The sequence below is a fragment of the Leopardus geoffroyi genome, chromosome B2 (genome assembly GCF_018350155.1).
Source record: "Leopardus geoffroyi isolate Oge1 chromosome B2, O.geoffroyi_Oge1_pat1.0, whole genome shotgun sequence".
Taxonomy (NCBI): Eukaryota; Metazoa; Chordata; class Mammalia; order Carnivora; family Felidae; genus Leopardus; species Leopardus geoffroyi.
Genome location: NC_059332.1, coordinates 17,290,873 through 17,318,364, shown reverse-complemented (window position 1 = coordinate 17,318,364; position 27,492 = coordinate 17,290,873). Strand labels below are relative to the sequence as shown.

General features: G+C 42.1%; 1 long non-coding RNA gene across 1 annotated transcript; it reads left to right on the top strand.

Moving 5' to 3' along the window:
- The first annotated feature begins 2,961 nt into the window (after positions 1–2,961).
- LOC123608037 lies at positions 2,962–27,000 on the top strand. The gene is made up of 4 exons (XR_006717059.1): positions 2,962–3,008; positions 5,853–5,929; positions 14,786–14,858; positions 24,984–27,000. It is a non-coding gene; the product is annotated as an uncharacterized LOC123608037 (long non-coding RNA).
- Positions 27,001–27,492: the final 492 nt, after the last annotated feature.

Genomic DNA, 27,492 nt, shown 5'->3' with positions numbered 1-27,492 from the left:
GCAGGCTTCTCTCCCCCCACCAGCTTCTGGTACTCCAGCCATTCCCTCTTCTGAAAATGCTCTGTGTTCTCCCCATCTCCTGGTGTCACTCACCTTTGTCCCCTTACCTGCAAGGGGGAGCCTTTCCCGTCAACCCTCCACCAGCTGCACGGGTCCCACCCCTTCTCGAAAGCATTGCTAAAATTCCATCTCCTGTAGCCCGCCCTAAGCACCTAAGCCAGGAATGCTCGCTTCTCAGCCAGGAAAGGACTCACTGTCCTCCTGTGGTATTGCTCTCAATTCATGTATTTGACAAATAACTGTTGAACACCCAGCATGCCCCCACACAAACACTGCTCGGTATGAGAGAGACAGCGATGACCGAACCCAGAGAACAAGCTTTCGGTCCTGTGGTTGGTTGGTTCCCAGACTAGTTGTGGGGTCTTTCTTTCTTTCGTTTTTAATTTATTTTTTTAAATGTTTATTTATTCTTGAGACAGACAGAGCATGAACAGGGGAGGGGCAGAGAGGGAGACACAGAATCCAAAGCAGGCTCCAGGCACTGAGCTATCAGCACAGAGCCCAACTCAGGGCTCGAACTCACAAGCCGTGACATCATGCCCCGAGCTGAAGTCCGATGCTTAACAGACTGAGCCTCCAAGGTGCCCGGTTGTGGGTTCTTTCTAGGGCAAAACTGGGTTTAATGGTTCCTTCTATCCTCGTGGGTTCTTTCCAGGCAGGACTGGGTCTAACGGTTCCTTCTATCTTCCAGAATCCAGTCAGAATTCAATTGAATGTACTGAACTGATTAATGAATTCATTCATTCTTTTGGACAGTGCCATACAGAGTTGGAATCGACACTGTAAATAACCCCCCTAAATATCTGAGGCCGAATGTGGAAAGAAGAGGCATACATTCCATTCTTATTAAAAACATCGAGCGGTTGTTTTCTGTATCGATGTGGAATTCTTGTTTTATCAAACACGTCTCGGAGAAACACCCCAGCCCCCAAAGCAGACAGCAGTTGTAAACATCTCCTCTTCCGGCTGAATTCCAGATCCTGACCTGTGAAATGCCAGTTCGTGGAATGGAAGCTAAGCCCCGAGGGTCTTTGTGTGTTTAGACCCGCTGCGTGATGCCTGGTGCCGGACCGGGAGTTAGCTCAACCCACAAACCACCAGCAAAGGGGCTGAAAAAAGACAGGACCCAGGGGTTGGGAACACAGTTGCTCAATGGCCCAGAATCTGGATCTTGGAAGCCAAATTATGGTCAGCCGCATTGTTTAATTATTGACCTTGTTCTCTGGCACACAGGGTCTTATGTGTAGACTCTATCTTTTGCTTTTTGTAACCAGTCTCCTCCATCCCACCAACACAGTTTATTCCAAAACATGGCGAATGGCACGTATACTGGCTTTTTTTTTTTTTTTTTTTTTTTTTTTGGCTTAAAACACGGTCCAGACTCTTGATGATGTAAGAGAACAACAAATGAAATCAGCTTATTTCCTTCCTGATTACTACACTGCTTTAAAGGAATGCTGAGGTTTTGTTTGCAAAAAAATACATTGATGATTATGCAACCAGTGAGATCTCCATTTCTACCTTATTTTGTTTAGCGCAGACTCGGTTAAACTTCTCAGCCCTCATATAACCTTCTCTACTCTTGGTGGCTTACTTGACAATCTGGTGAACTTTTATCACATCCTGAGGCTGGACGTGCATTTTAAGGTGTCGGGGAATGATGAGTTTTGTCCTGAGGTGAAGGAGGCAACATGGCATAGGTTTTCCGTCTTAAATTAGCACAGATCATAGGCTTCTGGGAGGACCATGACGTCGGGTGCCCGCAGTGATGGGGCAATAGCAGCCCAGGAATCACAGGACAGCTGGGGAGGACATGGCACACTTCTCCTCAATCCAGCTGAGACTGTTAATGCCCAGACTGGGGAAGAGCTGCATCCCCTTTCTGTAGCATTGAGCTGGGCAGGCCAATGGGTTTCTGGAGTACCTTCTGTTTGCATGGCTGTGTAATAAGAGGCAGTCTTAGCTAGGTCTGCTCTTACACTGTGTGACGGACCATTATCTGGGCCCTGCTAACCGATCACACACTGGATTGTCTAAAGCACAGTCTTGTGGTTTATTTTGATCAAGTCCATGGGCTTTGGGGTGGCGGGGGTGGGGGTCGGGGAGGCGCAAAAGACCTTATCGGTCGGTTCTTTTGCGTTGTGCATTCATTTCTCCTGTTAACATTAGCAGAAGGTGTATCATAGACTGAATGTTTGTGCCCCATCCCAAATTCACATATAGAATACCAATGTGATGGTATTCAGAGGTGGAGCCTTTAGGAGGTAATTTGATTTAGATGGGGTCATAAGGGTGGGGCTCGCAAGATGATATTAGTGCCCTCGTAAGAGGAAGAGCCCAGAGCTTTGCTCTCTGTCTACTGTGTGAGGACACAGTGAGAAGGCAGCCACCTACAAGCTAAAAAGAGAGGTCTCAACCAGATCCTGGATCTTCTAGAAGGGTGATCTTGGACTTCCCAGCCTCCAGAACTGTGAGAAACAAATGTGTATTGTGTAAGTGCCTGTCTAGTGCAGGGCACTTTGTTATAGCAGCCTGAACTGCCCAAGACAAACTGTACTTGCTGAATAGAAAACTGCTCTTATCTCTAAATATACCACCCTTCTTCTCCATATTCACTGAATATTTCCAGTATGTAATTACAATCTTTTACTGTACACTTGACCCTTGGCCAACATGGGCTTGAATGGCACTTGTGGGTCCACTCACATGTGGGTTTTTAAAAAAAAAATTTTTTTTTAACGTTTATTTATTTTTGATAGACACAGAGAGACAGAGCACAAGCAGGGGAGGGGCAGAGAGAGAAGGAGACACAGAGTCCAAAGCAGGCTCCAGGCTTCGAGCCATCAGCACAGAGCCTGACATGGCTCAAACACAAACAGTGAGATCATGACCTGAGCCGAAGTCAGACGCTTAACCGATTGAGCCACCCAGGTGCCCCTAGTGTTAAGGTTTGTTTGTTTGTTTGTTTTTATAAATACAGTACAGTATTGTAAATGTATTTTCCTTATGATTTTCTTAATAACATTTTCTTTTCTCTACCTTGCTTTATTGTAAGAATACAGAACATAATACATATAACAATATGTATATTTAATACGTATATTTAATATTTTAAATATATGTAATATATTTATATAACATATAAACTATGTTTGAATTGACTGTTTATGTTATTGTTAAGGCTTCCGGTCAGCAGTAGGCTCTTAGGAGTTAAACTTTGGGGGAATCAAAAGTTATACTTTTCAACTGGTCAGCGCCCCTAACCCTTACATTGTTCAGAGGTCAGCTGTATTCTTTTAACTGTTCCAATATCCTTTTTCAATCCCACTAGGGTGGAAACTAGGAGAACAGAGTGGAACAGATTCTCCCTCCCAGCCCCGGGAAGGAGCTAACACGGCCAACACGTGGTCTCAGCCTTCTAACCTCGAGGACTGTGTGAGAATAAATTTCTATTGTTTAAGCTACCCAGCTTTGTGGTGCTTTGTTAATGACAGTCCTGGGGAGTTAGTACAGCTCCACTTAAACTCTAAATTATCTGCAGACAGGGACGCGGGGTCCTTTATCCCCAAATCTCTAGCAGCTGGCGTACCCACTAGATGGTTATAGAAACCTTGAGCTGCCTTCTCAAGCCAAGTTCTCCTCGGACTTTAAGTTGGGGGATAGGGGTTAAAAAAAAGGGAAAAATGAGAGGTTGGAATTGGTACATACCAGAATTTTGCCCAAGTTTTTACTATCCCCCCCCACCCCGACTCCTAAATCATGATGTCTCCTTCTCCACACGCATAGAGGAAAGACTCCAAGATCCAAGGCCGTTCGTCTTTAAAACCATCTGCTAACAGGGATAAGTAAGAACATAATGTCTTCACCCTGTGTCCTACCCCCTCCCTACCCTGGGGTTTAGCTACCCCACAATTTCCTAGGGAACTCTTGTTTCTTATTATTTAAAGGTTAACTTGAAATTCATTTTGGATGAGAAAAGTAAGAAAACTCTGGAAAGCTGTGCACAGCTAAGTGTTTTACCTTAGGTTAGTTTCTAATTCCAGAATCTTTGAAAACTATCAAACTCAGTGATGGATTCATGTGGTTCCCTGACCAATACAGATATTTGTAATAATAATAATACCAGAGAAAAAGATAGTGCAACCTTGGAATGTTTTCCCTTTACTCAGCTGAAAATTAAACCAGACAGGCAATTACCAAGGTTTTGCTATAATATATAATATGTGTCCACTGCATTTATGGCACATTACATATTACATGGTTATTATTCTGCATTTTCGTCCAATCATCTTATTAGCTCTGGTATTTTTATGTGGTGAATGACTATAAGCTGAAAGTCAAGTGAGGAAGGCACTGGTGGAGAAATAAAAACACAGACTCAGTAAAGTCAAGCCCGTTAAATGTGACCACCACATACAGCAGACCACAGCTGGGGGTGTTGACAATGAACTCTCGACGACTGGAAAGATATTAGGGTACTACGGAGTGCTTTTGTAATGTTCTCTGCACTTAACTAAAAAAAAATCAAAAGTGAAGTGTACCGTGTTAAAATAGAATTCACAGTGTCTTTAAATATATTTTTCAGACCCTAGAGAACGCCATTATATATTCTGACGTATTGTTAAAAGAAAATGAAAACCGCTCTATGAAATTCTAAAAATAAACTTGGACCCATTTTTTTTACAGCTCATTCAACTGGTTTTCTAAATTATGAGTCATTTGTTGCTTTTGGTGTTTGATGCCATTTGCCTAGAGCTACGTCGAATCCTATTTTGGGGATATGAGTGAAGATATGATGAATTATAATAAATCAGGCTGCCATTCAGATTTTTTTTTTCTAATAGCGTTCTGTCTTTTCTTTCCTATTTCTAAATTCCCTTACCCACCTCTGTCTTTTCTTCTGGAGCTAAAGTTTTGTTTTCTTTTATTTCTTTCTCACTTGCTCCTATATTCCCTCCTTCTCCCTAAAGTTAATGTAAACCATCACCACTGGGAATTCCAGAATTTTCCATCCCAAAGATAGAGTAACATGGCTTAGTCAAGCAGCTCTGAGGGTAAAATTCAACTTCTTACATTATATTCTAAAAAGTAGGATTTGCTGAAAGGCCTGGGTGGCTCAGTCGGTTGAGTGCCCAACTCTTGATTTTGGCTCAGATCAAGCCCCGAGTCAGGCTCTGTGCTGACAGCTCGGAGCATGCTTGAGATTCTCTCTCTCTCTCTCTCTCTCTCTCTCTCTCTCTGTCTTTCTCTCTCTGCTCATGAGTGTGTGCACTCTCTTTCTCCCTCTTTCAAAATAAATAAATAAATAAACATTAAAAAAAGTAGGATTTATAGAGAAAGGTTTTTAATTTTTTTCCACAACATTCAGAGAAAGTGACCATATGAGATGTATTAAAACGGAAGGGCCTGAATACCACTTATTAACACAGTAACTGATGTGTAAGTTGTCGTCAATTTTAATTACATACTCGACCATATATTCTGACTCTGAGAACTAAAAATCACAATGCATATGTTATGAGCAATTATATTTTGACCCAAAAAAGGGTCGTAAATGACAAAGCAATCTGCTGAAATATGTAACTTCTTTTCTATAATCACTAGGTATGAGGAGCTAGCTAAACTCAGGATATAGGACCATTTATTTCTGCTCTGTAGTTTAATGTCTAGGTCACAATGGAACTTCAAAGGTTGAACTGAATCAAACCGGAGTAAACCCTTGATCAAAATAAAATATGTAACTACCTGTTGGAATAGACTGCTCCCTTCCACATGCTTCCCTTGAATTTCAGGAATGTTCTTAGGCAAGACTGGGCCACCCCAGAGAAGGATTATGAAAAAGTCGACACAGAGTCTATGGACTGTGAGGGTGAGAGTGGGGAGTTCTAAGGGGTCCTGGCACCTGCAATGTCCAGTCTCCCTTTCAAGCTTTGTATCTTTCATTCCACCGTTTCCCTAATCCCCTACCAATGCAATCAATGTCTCAAGTGAAAACAACAGCAACAACAAAACCCTGGGGCATGTGTTAGCTGATTACTTATCCTTTGTCCAACATTTTGTAACATTCTGAAGGTACAGATCACATTCCCTACATCTTGGTGTCCTCGATAGGGGTCAGTGGCCAAGCAGATGCTCAGGAAATGTTTGCTGAATAGGAAAAATAAAGCAAACAATTAAAAGAAATTGCTGGAAGGTCACTCCTCGTTTTACGGTTCTGGAATGTGGCTGACAGTCAGAGACCACTGGCCACGTTCTCAGCAGCCCAAGCCCATGTTTCAAGGTAGCAACAGGACGCTTTCGAGAATTCCTTGTGATCTTTGAGTGACTTGATCCAGCACCAAGGCACTTTGTTGTGGTCCTTTGTTTTCTTATCACTTATTGTAAACGTTGAAGAAATCACTGACTGTGTCACCCTAGCAAATGGAGCTGGTGTATACACTGTATAATGGGGAGTCTAGAAAACCAACTCAGTTCACAGTGGCTGCTATGATCAGAATAGCTAATGTGGTTGACCAGAATGGATCGTGGAAGGTCACTTGTCTTTTGCCAGAAACAGAAATGCATTCTTGGGTATGAAGCAATGTGTGGCTGGAAGCCATCAGCTAGATTTCTCAACCATCTCCTCTATGGTGCAATGCTCTGTGTTGGAATCTCATAGCCTGAATTCTTTGCAGGTGCAGCCAAGACTCTGTACTCTAGATCATCCAGGAGTTCCAAGCTGTGTTTAGACACCCAGGTAGTTGTGTAAGCAGGAGTAGAATTCAAGCAGGTGGTGTAACATGGGGTCCAAATCCGCACAAAGTCAGAACCGACGTGACCCCATGTCGTGATCCTTCTTGAACATTCTCCCTGTGGGCTATTTAGATACTTGGGATACTTTTATAGAACCCCCTTGTAGACCAGTTGAATGGAAAGAGCATGGAATTTAGAGACAGCCAGATCTGGCTGCAAATTCTGGTTTCTACATTTACTATGCAATCCTGAGTAAGTTACTTAAACAATTTGAACAGCAGTTTTCTTGCCTGCAAATTAGAAATTAGACCTATTTTGTGAATTGCTGCTTCAAATGAAATGGCATTACGCAAAGAGGCTTGTATTTTATTTCATGGCATATAGCAAACATGAAATAAAAGCCCTTATTTCCCTTCTCTTCCCCCTTCTCTTTCTATTCTCCTTATTCTATTTATTTTTATTTTATCTCTATGACTGGGCTAAGTGTGGAAGGCTATGCCCATTCTACATACAACCAGAGGTGATTCAGGATGCTAGGCTTCCTCCTGGCTGTGTGTGTGTGTGTGTGTGTGTGTGTGTGAGAGAGAGAGAGAGAGAGAGAGAGAGAGAGAGAGAAAGAGAGAGAGAGAGATTGAGAGCATGTGTAAGGGAAGAGATTTGGGTGGAGAGGGAAGATGACAGACTTTTTAAGGCGTGGATATTATCTCATACAGCAGAGTGCCTGAATTCCTTACCCCTCACCTTCGGCCTCCTGCCCCCCACCAGCTAACACTCCTGGAGCACAGAGTTGATGATGTTCTTGGTGGGATTGCTCTCTCTCTATAATCTCTTCCATCCCCACGCCCTGGGAGGGTCAGAAGAAAGAGAGGAGCAGTATGTGGCAAATGAACGTCTCTGCACCCTCATGGAGACCACTGTCAAGTTCACAGGCCTCGGAGGGTTACTGGCTTCTTGTAATTCCTCACTTCACGCCCTCTGGGGAAAGGAGGACCACTTGGGGGCTGTACCAGACGGGCCTCCTGAGACCCACCTGGTCCAAGGCCTTTCTCTGGGCCACTTCATCATTCCAAACGCTAATCAAGGAACGGTCAAGAGGAACACTGTGGGAATTAATGATATAGAACGTCACAGATAAGAAAAATGCAGGATCTTGGGCAAACGACTATAACTAGATCACCAAACTTCGGGTGTGAGCAAGACGTGGGTAAGCCCAAAGCTAGAGGAAGATGGCGTGCATCCTTCCATTCATTTACGTATTTCATTAAGATTACTTATCCAGCCCTTTATTATGTGCCAGGCATTGAGCTAAAAGCTGAGGCTACAATGGTAAACAAATCAGATATAGTCCTCGTCCTCATGCTTGTAGAGTCTGGTGTGGGATCTTGCAGCCTACGTAAGTGAGCCTCCATTTCATAATTGTCATTTCGTTACTAGGGCAGTGTAGCAAATTATCTCCAGGTCTAGAAGCTTAAACTACTTTCTTATGCTCATGGCCCTGCAGCTTAGGAATTTAAACAAGGTACGGGAGCCCACGACGTCTGGACCTTAGCTGAGAAGACGCAGTGTTGAGCATGACTTAATGGCCAGGGGCTGAAATTAGCCGGAGATGTCGTCACTAACTTGGCTGGCAGTTGTTGCTTAACTGTTAGCTGAGAACACATGTAAGTGTCCTCTCCAGTGTAACGGTCTTAGGGCGATGGGCTTCTCACACGGTAACTGGCTTCCCCCAGAGCAAGTGTCGAGACAGTAACACAAAAACGCTTCAGGGCCTTTTCTGATCCAGCTTTGGAAAACATAGACCATCATTTCTACCATATTCTATTGGCTTCTAAGGCCAGCCTGGATTCTGGGGAAGGAGAATTAGGCTCCTCCAACTTCTGCCCTCCACCTCTTGATGAAGGACAGCAGGGTAAAAGCATGTGGGATCAGGGATACAGGTGTGGCCATCTTTTGAAAATACAGTGGCTCCAAAACACTGTGAAATAAGTGTTATGGTAGGCAAGGATAGGTTAACATACAAGGAGTCCTAATCTTGACAAGCAGGATCAACCAAAAGCATTTCAAAGGAAGTGCCCAGTAACCTGAAATTGAGGTTCAGTGGAAGTTAGCCAAACAAAGACAGTGTTAGTTGAGGCTGCTAAAACAAACTACTCAATGTTTGGGAGCCTTAACTCACAAACATTTGTTTCTCACAGCACTGAGGACTGGAAGTCTAAGATCAGGGTACCACCATGGTCAGGTTATGGTGAGAACCCACTTCTTGGTCTACCTTCTTATATTCTCACATGGCAGAAAAAGGTCTAGCTCTCCTCCTTATCTTACAAGGACACTAATTCCATCTTGGAGGTTCCACCCTCATAACCAAATCATCTCCCAAAGGCCTTATCTCCGAATACTGCCCTTTGGGGGGTTAGAGTTTCAGTATAGGAATTTTGGGGGCAGGGGGAAGGACACAAACATGCAGTCCATAACAAAGAGTATATGAGGAACAATATTTTAAGCCTATAGACCAACATGGGCAAAGGCCCAACATCTGGTGGAAACCTAGGCCATTATGGAACTGAAATGCTTTCCATATGACCACCTTATTAGGTGTGAATGTGGTGCCTCATCAGGAAGTGTGGGATGGAGATAGCAGAGAGAGGGAGGCTAGCATGCACATATGTGTGTGTTCCTGCAGGATTAAAAAAAATGAAGTTGGAGAGGTAAGCAAGGACCAGAAGGTCCTCGTGAAGGTCCTGGTGAAACATCCTAGGGAGTTTGAACAACAGTCGATGAGAGGCAGAAAGAAATGTTATCTGTATATAGAAAGGCCACTATAGGCAACATAAAAATGAGAACAGAATTCAAAGGTAGGAAGCCTTTAATTGTCCGGTATCCAAGTTCTCCAAAAGATAAGGATGCTTACCTTGCCCATTTGGAAGAAAGTAAATAGTGCTTTTAGTTGGTCACATTTATTATTATTTTTAAAATTCAAATGGAAAGTGCTGTTCCCTATCCCAAACAAGCATACATCCGACCCATGGATCAGACACTCCCCCTCATCAACCTACAGCATTTTCACGACACATGAAAGACTTTCTTGATTCCTATTAAAAGCAGCAGTGCACCTAAAAGATCACCGTAATGCCTAATGTTAAGCATCATTAATTGCCAGTATAATTTTTCATAAACATGGAGAAAATCTCTTCGAGAGGCAATGTAAATCCCCAGTCACCATTTTCTCCTCTAGAAAGGATCAAACTTTCTTCAGGAAGGGAAGATGCTGAGTAGGAAATGCATCATCGTAAGACACTTTATGATGCTTTGGACTGTGTGGCAAATGGCTATTTACATGAAACCATTCATTTCCTGCAGTGTGGTTCCCAAGTGTTTGCCTTCTTGGAACAATGACGGGAAAATTCCTAACACAAGAAGGACTATGACGACAGCCCTACTTATGTGTTGCTCTTACTAGTCTTGGAAAATGTCCCATTGTCCTTCATGCATTAGATGAATCTAAAATAAGCAAGAAGTCTAGACAGTGGAAACCATATATCAGATCTATGTTTTACTTAGTATTGTAAAGTGGAAGGCACTCAGGAACCTCTAGTCTGATGAAAGACAAATTAGGAAAATACACAAGGGTAAAAAATATATATGTTGGGTAACAAGTCTTTGGCTACTTTCCTAGTTAATTACCAGCTACTTCAAGTCTTTTGAAGAAGTGAGTGGGGTAAAAAATAATACATAAATGAATAAAATTGTGTTAATCAAGTTTGAAAGCAGCTAATTTCTAATGTGTCCTCAACCTTCAAGACTACTATCTGACCAATTTTGATTATATCCAGCAAGTGTTTATTGGGCCCAGTTTATGTGGTCCTTTGCCAATCTATGTGATGCCACACCAATCTATTTTGTTAATTACTACATCTCAACACAACAGATGTTTCACATCTTTTTATTTGGACAAACTTTGGGCACGCTTACTATTGAGTGTTCATTTTCCTTTTGCCATTCGAATGCCCTTATAACTCAAAATTAATTAGTGGCCTTCAATTTTGTTCTTTCCCACATTTGCTTTGGATATTCTGGGTCATTTGGATTTCCAAATGAATTTTTGAATCAGCTTTCGTTTTTTACCAAAAAAAAAAAAAAAAAAAAAAAAAAGGCTTCTGGGATTTTTATTGGGATTGCACTGATTGTATGTAGCAATTTGGAGAAAATTGATTATCTTCATAATGTTGAGTCCTCTGACTTACAAAATACATATCTCCATTCATTTCATCCCTCTTTAATTTCTCTCAGCATGGTTTCATAGTTTCCAGGACACTTCTTTTGTCAGATGTATCCCTTTTTTTAATGTTTATTTATTTATTTTTGAGAGAGAGAGAGAGAGAGCACAAGCAGGGGAGGGGCATAGAGAGAGAGGGAGACATAGAATCCAAAGCAGGCTCCAGGCTCTGAGCTGTCAGTGCAGAGCCCAATACTATAAGGGACTCGAACCCATGAACTGCAAGATCATAACCTAGGCTGAAGTCAGATGCTTAACCAACCGAGCCACCCAGGAGCCCCCAGATTTATCCTTAAATATCACATAGTATCATGCTATTGTAAATGTCATTGCTTTTCGATCTTTCAATTATTCATTGCTAGTTTACAGAAATATAATTCACTTTTGTATATTGATCTTGTATACCGAAACTTTGTTCAACTAACTGATTGATTCTAGTATCTTTCCTGTAGACTACACTGAGTTTTCTACGTAGATATTCATGTTGCCTTAAAAAAACCCAAAAAGCTTTTATTCCTTTTTAAAATGATGCCTTGTCTTTCTTCCTCTTGCCTTATTACACTGGTTAGAGCCTCCAATATGGTGTTGAATACAAGGGGTGAGAGCAAGCATTCTCATCTTTATCTTCATATCGAGAAGAGCATTCAGTCTTTTGCCATTGAGTTTTATGGTAGTTGTAGATCAGTAGATGTCTTCTGTTGAGTTGAGGAAGTTCCCTTCTATTCCTAGTTTCTAAGGAGGTTTTAATAGAAACAGATGTTGGGTTTGTCAGACCTTCCTACATCTGCAGGGATGATTATGTGGGTTTTATTTTTTGGTTTGGTGAATTACATTGATAGTATTTAAAATGTTAAACCAACCTTGCATTCCTGATATATATCTCACTTGCTCATAATATGCTTTTTATTTTTTACATTCGATTTGTTGTATTTTTAAAAAGAATTCTTACACCTAAGTTAAGGAGAAGTATTGATCCAAAGTTTTCCTGTCTTGTAATATTTTTATCAAAGTAATTTTAGCTTTATAGAATGAGTTAGGAAGTATTCTCTTTAATTTCTAGAAAAGTTTGTGTAAAAAAGGTATTATTTGCAAATGTTTGGTAGAATTCATGAGTCCTACTTATATGTTGCTCTTACTAGTCTTGGAAAATGTCCCATTGTCTTTCATGCGTTAGATGAATCTAAAATAAGCAAGAAGTCTAGACAGTGAAAACCGTATATCAGATCTATATTTTGCCCCCATACTCCATCTGGGCCTAGAATATTCTTTTTTTTTTTTTTTTTTTAATTTTTTTTTTTCAACGTTTATTTATTTTTGGGACAGAGGGAGACAGAGCATGAACGGGGGAGGGGCAGAGAGAGAGGGAGACACAGAATCAGAAACAGGCTCCAGGCTCTGAGCCATCAGCCCAGAGCCTGACGCGGGGCTCGAACTCACGGACCGCGAGATCGTGACCTGGCTGAAGTCGGACGCTTAACCGACTGCGCCACCCAGGCGCCCCTAGAATATTCTTTATTAACTACAAATTGAAGTTCTTTTTATAGATGTAGAGGTATTCAGGTCTATTCTCTTTTTATTGAGATATAAATGACATACAATATTGTATTAGCTTTGGGTGTAAGCATAAGGATTATATATATAATATGTAATAATAATTGTATAGTATGTCATATATACAATATCATATATATTATACCTGAGTTCTATATTGCTGAATGATTACCACAATAAATTCAGTTAACATCCACCACTAGACAGTTATAATTTTTTCTTGGGATGAGAACTTTTAAGATTTGCTCTCAGCCATTTTCGAACATACAATAGCATTAACTACAGTCACCATGCCGCACATTACATCCCAAGAATTATTTATCTTATAACTCTAAGTTTGTATCTCTTGAACTCCTTCAGCCACCTCTCCATGTACTCTACCCCACGCCTCACAAATCAGAGGGTTTAAAAAATTTTTTTTTGATGTTTTATTTATTTTTGAGAGAGAGAGACAGAGTACAAGCAGGGAAAGGGCAGAGAGAGAGGGAGACACAGAATCCCAAGCAGGCTCCAGGCACCCGAGCCGTCAGCACAGAGCCCCATGCGGGGCTTGAACTTGCAAACTACGAGATCATGACCTGAGCTGAAGTTGGACGCCCAACCGACTGAGCCACCCAGGTGCCCCATGAATCATACGTTTTTTTTTTTTTTTTTTTAATACAACTTCTGGGAATGGGCACTATTCCTCGGCCTGTGTGAGCTCAGGAGCTATTTCCTCTGACCATTTCGAGTTGTTCGCTTTCTAGTTTCAGATGGTTTCCTCACACACATGCGATTATTTCTCAGCTGACTACTGCGGGAGAACCTTCTGTGGAGTTCTGCGTTTCCGTCTGTGCACAGTTCTCCTCCCCTCAGTGTTCTGTCCTGCGACCTCTCTCTGTCTTGGTCTCCTGAGATCCTCAGTCTCAAATCAGACTCCAGTAGGCTGTACTTGAGCTCTCTCTCTTGGTGACACAGCCCGAGATGAGACTTCGCTCACGGCAACAAGCTGGAGTGATCATAGGACTTACCTTTCTTGTTCCTTTTCATTCAGGATCACTATCTTCTATTACCTGATGTCCAGAGTCTTGAAAACTATTGCTTCTTTTTTTTAATGTTTATTTATTTATTTTGAGAGAGAGAGGTTGGGGGAGGGGCAGACAGAGAGGGAGACAGAGAATCCCAAGCAAGCTCCACACTGTCAGTGCAGAGCCCCATGTGGGGCTCAAACTCATGAACCGTGAGATCATAACCTGAGCTAAAACCAAGAGTCAGGCGCTTAACCGACTGAGCCTCCCAGGGGCCCCGAAAACTGTTGTTCCTTATAGGTGTTGTCTGTGTTTCTTTCCTCCCCAGACAGGAGAACAAATCCAGTCCCCTGTTACTCCATCTTGACTGAAAGCTGAATTTCTTTTTTTTTAAAGCCATGGCAAAAACGGGTTTTTCTACTACTTTACCTGAACTTAATCCTAACCATCACAGATCAGGGTTAGCAATTAAATACAGAATTAGCAAACTAGAAAAATGTGAAGAAAGTATTCAGAATGTAGCACAGAGGAAACAAGAAATGGAAAATTAACAAAAATTATAAGAGACAATGGAGGTAGAATGAAAAACTGTAAAATATTTCTTGCATGCCCCTTTTTCTTCCTGGGATTAGTTTCCTTCCTACTAATGTACATCCTTTTTTCATTCCCTCAGTGATGGAAAGTCCGTGATTTGTAAACTGTCAGGCTCGATCTGTTTGAAATTGTCTTTATTTCGCCTTGTTCTTGAATAATAATTGAGCTAGATGGAACTTTCCCGGTTGACAACCACTTTCTCCCATTACTGGAAGGCATTATTCTGTTGCTTTCTGGTCTCTTGTAATGCTAATGAGAATTCTGCCTTTAGTCTAATAAAAGGTAATCTACCTTTTATTCTGATTGCTTTTATTTTTTTTTAATTTTTGATGTTTTTATTTATTTTTGAGAGAGAGGAAGTGACAGAACATGAATGGGGGAGGAGCAGAGAGGGAGACACAGAATCTGAAGCAGGTTCCAGGCTCTGAGCTGTAAGCACAGAGCCCGACCTGGGGCTCGAACTCGTGACCCACGAGATCAGGCCCTGAGCCAAAGTCAGATGCTTAACCAACTGAGCCACTTAGACACCCCTATTCTGACTGCTTTAAAATTTTTCTTTTGTTTTTAGTATCATGCTGCTCGTTCCTGACCATTCGTCAGAATTTCCTTCCTTTCTAAGACTGAACGATATTTCATTGTAGGTATGTGCCACATTGTATTGAAATTCTTAATTTTTATTTTTATTTTTATTTTTATTTTTTTCAACATTTTTTTATTTATTTTTGGGACAGAGAGAGACAGAGCATGAACGGGGGAGGGGCAGAGAGAGAGGGAGACACAGAATCGGAAACAGGCTCCAGGCTCTGAGCCATCAGCCCAGAGCCCGACGCGGGGCCCGAACTCGCGGACCGCGAGATCGTGACCTGGCTGAAGTCGGACGTTTAACCGACTGAGCCACCCAGGCGCCCCAATTTTTTTTTTTTAAACAAGGATTCCTGCATTTTCATTTTGCCCTGGCCCTGCAAATAATGTAGCTGGTCCTGCCTTTATTCTATCACATGAGAGTTTTATTGGAAAAGCTGTAAAAGAATACAACATCGGAGGCATTCATAGCCTATGCTTTACAAGATGGTTTTACTGGTCCAAGAGAAAATCACTCAGAGGGTTAAGCCCTTCACAGATAGGCCCAGTGTGCCCTGCCCTGTCCCCCAATTCTCAGGTCGATGTCCCCCTGAAGGGGGGGCTTTCTTTTGCAAACCACAAGAATGTGAACCTTCATTTCCCTTTGGAGAAATGCACCCCCATACTCACTGGCATCAGGAATGTCCTAGAATCCCCTTGCACCCATATGCACACCTGAACCAATGCGATCCTCAGGGCAACCGCTTGCAGCAAGACGTTTCCCCAATTAAGCCAGAGTATCACTGGGAGACAGGGTTTTTGTTTAGGGACAGTTCGGGACAAATGTTGGCATTCCAGGTTCAGTGCTCTTTGAGATTTCCCTGGTAGTGTAATGCACAAACTTGCTTTATTCTTATTCTTTCTGGGTCATCTCATAAGTAACTATTCTCTCGGGAGAGACATGAAGTTTTCCAAACATCACGACCAAGATCCATGCTAGGGATGAGAAACATTTCGCTAATTACAACATAGTATAGTGTGCTCTCACTGCTCCCTTGAGGGGATGGCGATATATATGATTATGCACTGAAGTGACAGGCCGCCCTTTGTCTCCTTCCTAATTCCAGAACTTGACCAGAGACCCAGAGCACATAAAAAAAAAAAAAAAAAAAAAAAAATGAGCCCTAGTACATGTAACTTTTTCTAACATCTGCCATTTGCTTTTTGGTGCCTCTCCTCGGGCCACACAAAGACTTAGTGGAAGCTTTGACATGAGGGTTTTTTGGTACCTTACACCGATGGCATTCGTAAGCAGAGCATTCCGTGCTAAAAAGCGAATCAGAATTAAAGTATTTTTCTAATTTAAAGCAATTCCCTGGGTAAGAGGGTAGGATAATTCAGGTTATGTGTGTGTGTTGGGGGGCGGGGGACGGAGGTACTGCTCATAACATGTGTTTAGAATGAATGAAAGCATGTGAAATTGAATGGGATGACAAAACAATCCTTAGAGAAAAGTCTGTGAGGTAGCTGGAATTCTAAGTATAAATGAAAGAGGTCAGACCTCACTATAATAAAAATGAAGCTTTGGCTACACGATTACAGCTAGTGTTTTTGATCTGGCTGTTAAGGATCCCGCAAATAGTTGAAAAGCAATTGAATTTATTAATAGGTTGTCTAGAACTGAGCTGACCAGCATGATGGCGAGTGGTCACAGGTGGCGCTGAGCCCTTGAAATGTGCTACAAAGTGGACATTTCACACTTGAGTTTGAAGACTTGGTATGAAAAAAGGAGAACACTATGTATTTCATGAATATTAACAATGATAGCATTTTATACATATTGGGTTAAATAAGATAGTAGTTAGATACACTTTATATCTGCTTCTTTTCGCTTTTTCAATGGGGCTACTAGAACGTTTAGAATCGTTTAGAATAGTGTACGTGGCTTACATTACATCTCTGTTGGAGAGCACTGGTCTAGAACCCATCTAGTTTCTGATACAAACCCACTTAGTTTCAGATCTTTGGTTTTCTCGGATTTACTCTCATCCTGAAGATTTCATCCCATTCTGCACTGGCAGCTTTGGTCTCAGATGCATCATTTGTTGGTACGTGACCCCCGCCCACCTCTACGTCTCTACAAATCATCTTCTGCACACGCTTCGGGGACAGGGAGAATCTATTTCTTTGAGGAAAATACCCAAATTGATATTCTAAGGTGGCTTTTTTTGTTTAACTGAAATTCAGAATAGAATGAGGAATGAATTGTGAAATTTGGCAGAACTTTTCTTTTCAATATCAGTGAGTCTGTCAACCGTGCTATATAAAGACAGACATGACTGGGGTGCCTGGGGAGCTCAGTCGGTTGAGTGTCTGACTTCAGCCCAGGTCATGATCTCATGGCTCATGAGTTTGAGCCCCGTGTAGGGCTCTCTGTTGACAGCTCAGATTCTGTGTCTCCCTCTCTCTGCCCCTCCCCCACTTGCATTCTCTCTTTCTCTCGCTCCCTCAAAAATAATAAAACATTTTTTAGAAATAAAAAAAAAAGATATGCATGATCGAAAGCCTCTGATGTCTTCCTCACTGTCCTTGCCAGAGAAGAAACAACTCATGAAACCAGAGACAGCACTTGTGCAAAAGCAGGATTTCACTAGGTTTTATTCTCTAGCAGGCAGCTAACTTTTAATGTGAGGAAGTGCATGGAAAATGCTATGCTCAGGGTACCCAGGGAAGACTTATTTCAGAGACTTACTTCATCACGTCAATGGCTGGAATTAAAGGGCAGACAGAGGAGAGAGAAACAAAGAGAAAGGGTCATAAGAAGAACATATTTTGTAGGGTTTCATTACTTAATGTATGCTAAGAATATACCGTACGCGTTAATGTTTCATTTTTTGAGAGTTGGCTGATAAACGAGGAATGAATGTAATTTTACAATATTTTGAACATTTTAAAATTCATTCGGTGTTGTGTTGAGCAAAAGATGTAGCAAAGGAAACGTAGCTAACTCGTTTGTATTTTGTAGTTTATGTAATGACGCTGAAGTATTGAGCATATACTTTGAGCTTAGAATAAATATATATTGTTGTGTCCCCAAATTTTGGATGCATACTTTTCTATGATCCCATTATTTAAACATACAAACTTATTTAGGGGTGCCTGGGTGACTCAGTTGGTTGAGCGTTCAACTCTTGGTTTCAGTTTAGGTCATAATCCCAGGGTCATGAGATTGAGCCCTGCATTGGGTTCCATGTTGAGCATGGAGATTTTCTCTCTCTCTCTGTCTCTCTCTCTCTCCCTTTGCCCCTCTCCCCCGCGTGCACTCACACTCTCTCTCTTTCTCTCAAAATTTTAAAAATTTATTTAGGATTTTTTTTTTTTTAAGTTTGGAGACCTATTTCCTGACCCCACTCATGGCCTATGCCTGAAATAACTCCTGATAAAATACAATGTTACATTTATTTTAATGCCTCTAAAGTAAATGGTGACGCTGGTGTTTCCCAGCTAGGTGAATGAACAGCTTTATGTAGCCTACATGAAATGCTGCTTACCTGACTCTACTAAATGGGTCTTTAATGTTGAACCAGCACTACAGCTGTGGTGGTGATCATTATGAAATTCAATCTAAACTTTATATCTAAGAAACCTTTCATTGTCTGAGGACTTTCTTTCTGGCCACTGGAGCACTGATGTTCTGCCTTGTGCAAAGGCTGAGCCGTAAGTGCCCGAGAATTCAAACCCCAAGAAGTCGCTCACAACCCATGTCAGGTGAGGATACATCTCACAGCTTTCTTGCCCCTTAGTTACTTTAATGTTGAGGCATATTCTGCCCTAGCACTCCATAGATTATCACTTGGGGATATTGTTAAAAATTCACGTTCTGATTCAGTGGATTTGGGGCTGGAGCTTGAGCTGATGGTAGTGATCCACTTAGGGTAGGAAGTTTTGGGGGTTTTTTTAAATTTTTTTTAATGTTTATTTATTTTTGAGAGACAGAGCACGAGCAGGGGAGGGGCAGAGAGAGGGAGACACAGAATCCGAAGGAGGTTCCAGGCTCTGAGCTGTCAGCACAGAGCCTGATGTGGGACTCGAACTCACAAACCACAAGATCATGACCTGAACTGAAGTCAGACCCTTAACCGACTGAGCCATAGGGTAGGAAGTTTTACACAATCCCCCAGCATTCCCCCACGGAATTAAGCTCCATTTGCCCTCAGTGGGAAGTTGCTTGATTATTCTTTAGTTTACTTCCCTTCTCTGTTTCTTATCCCTTCCTTTACCAGTGTTTGCTATTTGCATTGGATCCTTATTTTAAGGGCTGCCTCTGGGGGAACCCAAACTAATGATACACATACATACATGTCTTGATATCGTAACACCTACTTCTATCTTAATATCTAAATCTCTCTAGATTTATTCTATCTATCTATCTATCTATCTATCTATCATCTATTTTGAACACAGCAACACAGTGTAGCCTCTTATATCCAGCAATGGAAACATTAGAAGAGAAAAAAGAAAGGCATTCAGGACAAACTGGAAAGAGAAAGCAGATCGTCACCAGCTAAAGTGACTCTTTTCTTCCTCCTTATGTCATTGTGAAAAAGATTTGATATTGTGGAGCTCTGGTTAAAGAAGACACCATGCAGTTAGCTAAGGCTGCATAGACAGTGCCCCTCTAAAAGCCCACGGAGTGATAGCCGTTCTACTCAGAAACATGGGTAAAGACTTTTTGCCCTATTCTATTATTCAGGACACAGTGTCGAGGGCGTTGGTCATGGCGGGGGGGGGGGGGGAGGTCGTGGAAAGAAGGTAGGTAAAATGTTAATCTTGGAAAGGACACGAAAGCAGCGAAGCAGAGAGACTCCGGGTCAGGTGGCAGGAAGGCAGTGCCACACCTCCAGGCTCATGGGTCAGCTCCGGAAAGAAGAGGAAAATTAGCAGATGGGCTTGGCAGATGTTCACCCAGGATTCTTTAGTGACTTTGTGCCACTGATACAATGTGTGCCACGCATCTTGTAGAAATGTGACTGAAAGCAAAGCTCTGGACTTTCTGGGCTCAAATCCCAACTCCTCCACTTAGTTTTGCCACCTTAACATTTTATTCAAGCCCTTTAAGCATCAATTTCCCCATCTCTGTAGTGAGGACCATAATGCCTATTTCATAGCATTGCGATGAAAATTAAATGAGATGTTTAATAAACATTAATTAAACGTGTGTTTAAATAAATAAAACACACGTGTGTTTATTATCACATTCAGGGACAGCCACTGGAGTGATATCACACTGGTGATGTGAACCAATCCCAGGTATGACAGCTGAGCATTCCCACCGCGGCTCTTAGCTGTGCATGACATCCCCCGCCCTGGGGAAGTCTTCCCTTGAGCAAAGCAAACACCTGTTCTCGGTGAAATGCAAAAGGGAAACTTGGTTTAAAGCTCTTGCTTCCTCTTCTCGTAAAACGTTGCGACCCCTGCTAAAATAGTTCCTGGCAAGGCCACTTCCAGTTTCTCAAGTTCAGAAGAGAACCAGTGATCCGAGATCTCTTAGGGCAATGGCTCGGTCTTGACCGGTGCTGCCCTATCTGCGATTCTGGAGGCTTAAAGACAGGCAGAATCACTTTGATTTTGCTGTTAAGATCCAGTCTTCCCACCCAGTGGCCTCATCATTTGCTGTGGCTTCTCCCCAGTACCCTGACGGCTTAATATTCTGGAAGCAACCTTTCGGAAGGCCAAGGACAGGTCAGCTCTGAGGATCGTGCGAAAGAGAATCGGTCATTGTACTAAGCTGTTTGATTCTGGTACTTCTTTAATCTCAGTGTTTTGAAAGCTACTTCCCCTCCTTAACTAAGGCCTGCCCCAGCCTCTTGAAGGGCCAGAGAAGGCGGATGCTGATGGAAATCACAGACGTGGCCAAACCTCCCTGGCAGCAGTCCGGTCAGAGGTCATTTGGCCCTTTTCCAGTTAACAGGTGGCACTCAGTTTTCAGAGAGGCTTCTACTTTTCAAGATGGTTTGAATCAAGAGACATTCAGAGTCAAACACCAGTCACTTTGCATTTCATTTTCTGTAAAGCCAACTAGAGACTTCTTGACAGCTGCCCTTTTGAAGTAAGCTTGTAGTGGTGGGGGTGATAGGTATCAGAAACAAAGTTTCTTTTCATGTGTCTGTTAGCCATCTGGATGCTGCTCTGGAAAACAGAGTGGAGGTTCCTCAAAAAATTAAAAATAGAACTACCCTACCACCCAGCAATAGCACTACTAGGAATCTATCCAAAGGATACAGGAGTGCTGATACATAGGTTTATAGCAGCGCTTTCAACAGTAGCCAAATTATGGAGAGAGCCTAAATGTCCATCAGCTGACAAATGGATAAAGAAGATGTGGCTTATATATACAATGGAATACTACTTTGCAATGAGAAAGAATGAAATCTGGCCATTTGCAGCAACGTGGATGGAACTGGAAGGTATTAAGCTGAGTGAAATAAGTCATACAGAGAAAGACAGATACCATATGCTTTCACTCATATGTGGATCTTGAGAAACTTAACAGAAGACCATGGGGGAAGGGGAGGGGAAAATGGTTACAAACAGAGAGGGAAAAATGGCATTGAGAGGGTGATGGGCATCAGGAGGGCACTTGTTGGGAGGAGCACTGGGTGTTGTATGTAAACGATGAACCACGGGAATCTACCCCGAAAACCCAGAGCACACTTTACACACTGTATGTTAGCCAATTTGACAATAAATTATATTTAAAAAAAAACAATGAAGTTTCTTTCTGAAGATTCTTTCTGAATTCTTTCTGAATTGCTGCTGTTTCAAATTACACTTCAGTATGCCACATGATAGGTGCCCCCCCCCCGCCGTGCGCACACACACACACACACACTGTCTCTCTCTCTCTCTCTCTCTCTCTCACACACACACACACACACACACACACACGGGAGTATGTAGGCAGTCAGGAAGCGTAAAGAATTTATGGTAATGTCTGAATGAAGGAATTGTTGTTACTAAAATAGATTCCTGTTTACACTATTCCACTATTATGAAGAATAATCATTTGTTAATTAATATGCTGGCCCTGAAGGTCGCTCTCATTTGTATTGAAACACAAAATGTTTATCCTCCCTTCTCCTTCCTCCCAACTGGGAAGACTAAAAGATACGTCATTCACACGTACTTGTGAAATTCAAACACATTTTAAAAAACTCCATAGGCCGTAAGTCTAAGCTAAAGGATTCCTATTGAAGCCACTGACCATAGAAATCTAAATAGGTCCTAATTAATTAAGAGACTCCGCCATTCTTTTCTTGGGCTAATTACCCAAGTTCCAAACCTCAAACCTCACATTCATACACCATGCAAAAACATGGGTGCAGATGCAGAGACCCTGGGGTGGTGCCTAGACTTCCAACGATGCCATCAGAAATAGAAACATCGCGTCTGACAATTATGTGATCTAACACCACTGCTCTATAAGGTAGATTTTCCTACTCCTGCCTTTCCTCCCACAGGTAAGGGGATTCAACAGGGTGGCCACCTAGGAACACACACTTGCGTTTTCTCCACAGGTACCCTTGAATACAAGAGTCATATTTGTAGCTCCCCTAGGAAAGAATCAAAGGTCAAGGGGTGGGTGGCCCAGGCTCTTGTTTGGAGTGTGGAGCGTAGACAACAGCTGCAGTGTGTCAGTGAGATTGGCTGCTGATGAGAAAACGCATTGACGATTTCAGATAACCTCATAGATCAGTAACAGAACACCGTCCCACTAAATCAGGGGCCACCGCGGCAGCTAGAGTTGGTTTCACTGAAATCAGTATTGGTTTTTTTTTTTTTTTTTTTTTTCATTGTGGTAAGATACACGTGACATGAAATTTATGATCTTAACCATCTTTAAGTTACAGTTCAGTAGTGTTAAGGACATTCATATGGTTATGCAACCCATCCCCAGAGATCCCTCTCTCTGGTAAAAACAAAGATCTGTACCCATTAAGCAATAACTCCTCATTTCCAATCTCCCCCAGCCCCTGGAAACTACCATTGCACTTTCTGTCTCTGTCCATTTGATTAATTTAGCTATCTCATATAACTGGAATCACACGGTATTTGTCCTTTTGTGACCGGCTCATTTCACTTAGCATAACATCCTTAAAGCTCATCCATGTTATTGCCTGTGTCAGAATTCTTTCCTTTTTTTTTTTTTTAATTTTTTTAATGTTTATTTATTTCTGAGACAGAGAGAGACAGAGCATGAGTGGGGGAGGGGCGGAGAGAGAGAGGGAGACACAGAATCCGAAGCAGGCTCCAGGCTCCGAGCTGTCAGCACAGAACCCGACGAGGGGCTCGATCTCGTCAACCGTGAGATCATGTCCTGAGCCAAAGCCGGACGCTCAACCGACGGAGCCACCCAGGCACCCCAGAATTCCTTCCTTTTTAAGGCTGAATAATATCCCATCATATGGCTAGACCACATTTTCTTCATTCATCTGTTTTTTTTAAGTTTATTTATTTATTTTGAGAGAGAGAGAGTGGAGAAGGGACAGGGAGAGAGGGAGAGAGAGAGAGAGAGAGAGAGAGAATCCCAAGCAGGCTCAGTGCTGTTAGACTCAGAGCCCGCATCGGGCTCCATGCACAGACCATGACATCATGATCTGAGCTGAAATCAAGAGTCGGAGGCTTAACAGACTGAGCCACCCAGGGACTCCTCACTCATCTATCGATGAACACTTGAATTGTTTCCGTCTTTTGGCTATTGTGAACGATGCTGCTGTAAACACAGGTGCCTGAAGTCAGTAGTTTAAATTACCACAGTAGAGGGCTCATCTTCCATTTCATGACTAACCTACTCTCTGATCCTCAACTCATGTATTTTGTTGGGAGTGTCAAATTGTTCTGATTCAGGGAGCCCTTTTGACCCATGATACTCACTGACATAGCTGAGTGGGGTTAGGGAACCTATGGGCATAGAGCAGAAAGGAAGCTAACGGGTTTATGCGTCTGTCTCAATTTTAATCTCTGCCTCCGTAGCACTAAATTTTAATCGTCCAGACTACTCTAGCCAAAATATACCGAATGAGAAATATTATCCAAGAGTTCTGCCCTTACTGATATCAGTCGTGGCTAATACTGGCGCAGCACTTAAAATATTTCAGACACCATTCTTAGTGATTGCGCAATCAGCATAGCTGTTTTACTAATGGGGAAATGACTCCAAAGGTGGCTAAGCATCTTGCTGAGTGGCATACAGGTGGTCAGCGTTGTTATGTGAACCCAGGTAGTTTTTGTCCCAGAGTTCATGCACTTCACCGCTATACTACCCTGTAACTCATATATGGACATTTATGGAGAGATGTATGTGTGTGTGTGGGGGGGGGGGTTGTATCTAATTGTTACTTTTTGACAAAAGGCAATGAGAGAAGACAGAACTTCAACCGATATTGCTAGAAAAGGGTGCAAGAATGTATGATAGGAGGTACTCTGGTTTTGTAATTGAGCAAGGCTTGTTACCCCAGCTCTCCCGCCAGTTGTCTGGTAACATTGACCACTGATTTTATCCTCGTGGCTTCAGTTTTCTCATCTGGAAATGGGATGGGGAAATGGAAATAATCATATCTACTTGACTTAGTTGTGAACACTTAAGGGATTGTCTATAATATACTTGGCTCGTGGAAGGTACTCAATATAGGTTAGTTCTCTTAAGTCTTATGAAGCAGGAGAAGAAGGTGATCTCAAAATATGTGTTTTCATAAGGACATGCTCTGCATAAACACATTCATCATAAACACACTCTATTTTCCTGTGTACAAGGGCACTTAGGAATTACATTGCCTCCTCTCTCTTTTGCACTCTACTAGAGTCAAATCAGAAATACAAGAGACGTGCTAAGTTGGAACTCTAATGGTAGGTCCTGAAAAAAATCAACCCCATCACTTTAACTGGGGAAAGAACTCCAAATACCACTATGTTGGACATTTGTCATAAATCAGCCTTCCATGCCAGCACAGGATGTACCGCCTCCCAATCTTGACTCAAGGCCATTGTTGTGCAATCGTACCTTGACAGCTGCATAATCATTTTTGCCTCTTCTCTTGATTTAATGTTTTAAATGGTGTAACAATTTGAATAATAGAAAGTACCATAAATCCGTTATTTTACTGATAAAAAATACTCACATGGAACCTTATGTATTATTTGTCTAGAAAGTTGGATTAATTCAAGAACAAGCCTTCTGAGCTCAGTTGATTCGAGAACGATCACCCACTGGAGAGTTGCGCTGTGCAAGAAAGACTTCTTCACATTGTCCCAGTACTCTGCTTTAAAGATATGCACAGTAAGGCACCGAGGGGACCAGTGGGACATGCGTGCAAATCCAAGTCTACCAACTCTCAAAAGAAAACTTTCCCGACAGCAGAGGAGTGTCTTTGTAGAGATTAAAAGATAGCGTACATCCCTGGGTGGATATACTTGCATCTTTACACGTGTATGTAAAACAAATATAAGTTTCACACTGCTTCCCACCTACCCACTGTCTTTTCCTTGTAACGCTTTCCTTTGAGCAAAAAATTTAACTTCAAGGGCACCTGAAGTTAAGCATCTGACTCTTGATTTCGGCTCAGGTCATGATCTCACGGTTTGTGCGTTCCAGCCTCGCATCCGTCTTGACTCAGTGCCATTGTTGTGCGATCATATCTTAATGGCCACACAATCAATGCTTGGGGTTCTCTCTCTCCCTCTCTCTCTGCCCCTCCTCCACTCAAGCTCTCTGTCTCTCTCAAAAGAAATAAATAAACTTAAGAAAAGTTTAACTTCTCAGTCTGTTTTCATTCTATGATTATTAAAGATTGACTGCTGTCAGGTCAATTTATTTATTTGCCAAATCAATAGCAAGTTTAAACAAGCTTAAGAAGTTTGGGAACTGTCTGTAAGGTAGGTTCCATTTTCCCACCGGCCCACTAAATATCTTGTCATTGGCATTATCGGAGGTTCCAGCCTAGTGATAGAGACAAACATTTGATTGGATTCAAAAAGCAAGAATGGAAGTGTGTGTGTGTGCGTGTGTGTGTGTGTGTTTTAACAGTGTTATTTTAGAGCAGTTTAAGGTTCACTGCAAAACCGAGAGGAGGAGACAGAGGTGTGTGGGGACAGGCACAGCCTCCCCCGTTATCACTGTCCCGCACCACGGTGGTACATTATTACAGTTGGTGAACCCGTATTGATACATCATTACCCAAAGTCCATAGTTAACTCTTGGTGGTGCACATTCTACGGGTTTGAACAGATGACACGTGAATGTATAATGTGTGGTGACGATGGCAGTGTGGGTTGTTTCTCCTTGGTGCCCTCTTTTTGTTTATTGCCTGAGGTGACAAAACGCAGGTCTAGCATCCAGTTAAGCTGCATGGAGGGCTAGCGATTTCTGAGATGCAAGAGTTAGCTGGGAAAACTACCGTCTTGTAGAGTTGGGTCAATTCTTCCTACTTCTAAGATGTGGCTGCCAGCTCTGCTGTGTGAGTGTGTGTGTGTGTGTGTGTGTGTGTGTTGTGTGTGTTGTGGTAGTTTATGCTTTCTGATGTCTTTTCTTGAACAAGTAGTTTCCTTCTTGGGGGTGGATGGAATGTCTTCCGCCAACACTTAGGGCGGATTACATTTCCCCCATAGTCCGACTCTGCTTACAACTGCCCTTGAACTATTCGGTTACCACACTGAGTGGCATTAGAGCAAATGCTCCTTGCTGAGATGAAACCAGGCATGAAACAGGGTGGTGACTGGTTAAGAAGCTGAAATGAGCTTTGGTTCAAGGTGAGAATTCACAGGCCTTGGTCCAGTGAGCCATGTTTCCCATGCTTACATATCTGTGAAACAGCTGTTATAAATTGAAACTCTGAGAAGTTTTCTCAGCAAAATTGAAGATAAAAAAAAAAAAATCCAACTCTCCCTCCCCCCTCTTCTGTTGACACAGAATCTGCGGCATTCCTCACAGCTACCTTTCCTCCTTGACTTGAGTACTCTGTGACACTCCTGTGTCCCTAAGAACCAACTTCGTAGTCCTTGAAATTTGGCCACCATTTTGAACACGGATTTTTAGAAATAATTTTTAAAAGAGGAAATGTTGTACACCTTTGTAGCTTGATCATTGAACTTGAAGTTCATGAGCCTTACTCCTATCAATTTTTTAACGTTTATTTTTGAGACAGAGAGAGACAGAGCATGAATGGGAGAGGGGCAGAGAGAGGGAGACACAGAATCTGAAGCAGGCTCCAGGCTCTGAGCGGTCAGCGCAGAGCCCGACGCGGGGCTCGAACTCACGGACCGCGAGATCATGTGCTGAGCCGAAGACGGATGCTTAACCGACTGAACCACCCAGGTGCCCTGATATAGTTTATAAATCATTTCAGTTCTTCATTTATATCACCCTTTTGCCTTTTCCTTCTGCCATTTTCTTCTATTTTCTACTTGATTGCCTTCCTGCTCTTTATGTCATTTCTATTTTTCTTTTTCCTCAGCATCTTGTATTTATATTTCTCCCTGGGGTATTTTTTCAATTTTTTTCTTTTCACCTTTTTTTTTCTTTTTAATTTTATTTTTATCTTTTCCCTTAATTTTAGTGACTATCTGTTATGCAACTAGTTCAGACTGAAGAGCGAGCTAGGTACCTGAAGAATATAATGAAAGCCTTTGCCCTTCAAGAAAATTGGCTCCTTCATAAAA